Source organism: Rutilus rutilus, assembly GCF_951802725.1.
Source record: "Rutilus rutilus genome assembly, chromosome: 7".
Classification (NCBI taxonomy): Eukaryota; Metazoa; Chordata; class Actinopteri; order Cypriniformes; family Leuciscidae; genus Rutilus; species Rutilus rutilus.
The window spans coordinates 41830537-41834089 of record NC_140221.1 but is presented as its reverse complement, the minus strand read 5'-3'; positions in this window follow the sequence as shown (position 1 = coordinate 41834089).

The following is a 3553-nucleotide window of genomic DNA, read 5'->3' as shown; positions in this document are numbered from 1 at the left end:
CTTTAATTCTGCCCGAGTTCATAAAGGTTTTCATAAATACCGCATGATATAAGGACAGTTGAAGTTGTAGGGACATGTTTTATTAGCATCAGTAAAATTTATCAGACAAATAAACTACAAAAGATATAATTCAATTTTATATAGGCTATGGAATATAATGGAATTGTCTTATGTAGTTATTGGTTTTATTTGGAATTTTAAAACCGTGATTACTATGCTTTTTATGAGCTTTTTAATTGTGTTTATTCTATTTATTTTTATGTGCTTTTTTATTCTGTGCTTTAAAAAAAAAGCTTTTTCTTTAAAAAGAAATATAAATATTTGAATATCAGTTATAAAATGTCCTGTTATTCCAATGCGAGTGAGAACAATGCAAAAGGATAGAGTAAAATAGAGTAATAGAACAGGCAGTTATGCACTCATTCAACTTTTCTGCAAAAATACACATGTATGATACAAAAATTCCCACAAATTACTTATAAAAGATTTTTTATTTATTTAAACATTTAACATGTTTCTACTTTATTGGAGTCTATAATGTGCACTAGCTAGGCAGCTTAATAGGGTTTGAAACGCAGCCGATGTTTTTAATGTTGTTTACATGCATTCAAAATCTCATCAATAGAGTAACAGCTCACCTTTAAATGAGCACAACCGATACAACACACCGCAGATGCAATTCATAATCAGTAATGTCTGTAGCCTGAATAATTTGCGCGACCACCCACTCACCCACCCCCTTGTTGCAGGAAAGACAAAGCGCGTGACGCAGAGAACAGGACAGGGAAGAGTTAACCATTACCGCTGTCTTTGGGGAGATGGTGATGTAAACCCCTAAACCATGTGACACTTTAATAAATCATAGCGCCGACAGAAACAAACACACACTGTTCCATCGACAGGCGAACAAAACACCATTCTCCACGTCTAATTCAAAGAGTGCAGCGGGAAAAGAAGCCTAGACCGAGCGCGCGCGGAAGGATGTGCTGTCTGCCGGTGGAGGAGCAGACTTTAGGCGCGCGCGGAGACTCCGTGTGTCACGGACGCGCTCCGCTGCCGTTTGCGCACCGACTGCGCTGGATCGGAGACCAGCTGGAGAAGAGATGGGCTGCAAACGACAAAAGCTCCGGCGGTGGACAACGAAGCGGCGGGGAAAACATCATCAAAAGCTTTCAAATAGTGTGCACGGTCATTCAAGTAACGCTTCTGGTGTTTTTAGTCAAAAAGCGACACCTGTAGGTGAGACGAGGCTCTGCTGGTCAACAGCAACAGGTAAGAATGACCGAGAGGATAGAGGATTGTTGGACTTTACTGTCATGCGTAGTGGCTTTCTTGGAAATACATTGTTTACATGTTACACGTTATATTGCATTCTTGTATTAATAGCAATAATAATGTACACTTTGCAAGCTAGCAAATTGCTTAGATTATAGGCTAAAATCTTTTTTGAAATGAAACTTTTAAGATTGACAATTTACACTTTATATTCAGTTTGCAGACTAATGTGACTAAAAACGGCTTTTAAACAGAAGTGAAATGTAAATATATAAAACAAAGTATTTATGAAGCTGTTATTTTTGATGTTTTCAACAGTTTGATAATTGAAGGTGCATGCAAAATACTATGGAAAGTAGAAATGTCAAAGTCATTATTGATTTGCTCAAGTAAATGGAAGATGCTAGAAGTCTAAAACTTAAAATGCAACTTTGCTATATTAAAAATATATTGTTTTGTATTGGAACCCCACGACTTACAAATGAAACGCAAAATATACACAATTTTGTGCATTACATAAAAAGTCAGATTCAACAAGTAGTTAGTAATCTTTAACAAAATATAAACATTATTAAAGATTTAAATTGAATTCATGTCATTTAATTTGCTTTTTGCATTGATTGCAACTGAGTAATAGTGCTAAATCAGCTTAATTCCCAATTTTCCCCCCATTAGATGAATCTTCAGATTCTCCTGGGACGATCCGCTCCAGATTTATCGGAGAGGAGAAGGTGCCGGTCACGTCTGCACTCTGTAGAAACTTGCCATGCAAACAGTGGGTCAATGTTTTCTCATCCATGTATATCTCACAACTTTTGCAGTAGTGTTGCAGTAATGGAAACATGCAAACAGCAGACGCATCTGTGCTGTACATTACAAGCGTGCTGATCACTTTCATAACAACCAATACTTCATCCCGAAGTCTTCTTGATTACCGAAGCATGGCAAGCCGATGTCATTTTTGGTACGCGTTTGTTTGGTTAGAAGTCTTAAGGTCAGTGCAGTCAAACCCAGCGGTGTCTCCTGGGAAATCTTTCTAAATAAAAGGCTGATGTCATTGTCCCTCGGCGTTTGCGAGGAAATCTTTTCTACCACTTATGGCAATATGAGCCTTGCCTCAACTTTGATGACCTTGCAGTTGAGATTTTCTTGTTGCTGGTAAAAGTTGAGAGGGTGCTTTGGATATGCAAAGGCTGTAAATGATTTAAAAAATGTGATCAATCACGGTCAATCTTCAGAGGAGAGCTACGAAAAAAAACACTACTACCAAAACCTCTCCTCTGCATAATGCACTGTAACATTTAGTTATAAGCTACTGTAAGTGACTATGCCATTCAATATCTGAGCTGTGACTTTGTTTCTTTGTGGTTTTTATGAGATATTTATTACTTTGATTGTCCTTAACACTGTACTCTTCTCAATGGAAAGCATATTTATACTGTAGAATGATTTTAAGTGTATTTGAACTTGATGTTGTTTACAGATGAAGACAAATCTTTTTTTAGGACTTTTTATAAAGGGCTTCTGGCTTGATTGTTTGTGTCAGTGTTAATATAGAAATGCGACATGAATGAGATTTCATGCGAAATGTGAATCAAAGGGCATGCTACTGATGTTTACATAAGCTACGATCTTTTATAGTTTACGTTACTACCATGTGTTTTAAACATGTTTTACCTCTGCTATTTTGATATTGTGAGTTTTGTCATTTATGAAAATAAAAAGGCTTTAAATATACACAGCAGTGTTATTTAAGTTTTATGAATATTCTGAATTAGTTTTTACTTCTATATATTTAGTTTTCATGTTAATTTATTTTGATTTCAGTTATTTATTTATTTCCAGTTAATAACTTTAGTGCTTCAACTTACATTTATTTCGGTTTATTGACAAGGCAACATTTCTAATTTTAAGTTTTAGTTTTTCACCTAATATTTATGTTTTATTTTATTTCAGTTTTATTTCAATGAACAGCAATGTTTTTAATAGTTTTAGATTTATTTAAGGATAATAACCCTGACACAGACAACTCTAGACATTTAGGCAAATTAACTGGGCTGAAAAATAACTTATTCAGTATTATTAATAAATGCAATTATTAATTCACCATCACTGTTTTTTATCATATTACTGTTGTCATGATTTGAAATAAATAAACAAATGAGACGATAATGATTTTACCACAGTGAACCCGCTTAAATTTCCCATGGTTAACTTGCTCTAAAGCTTTATGTCTTGTGAATTTTCATTTTAATAAACAATTTAGACCATTGCAAAT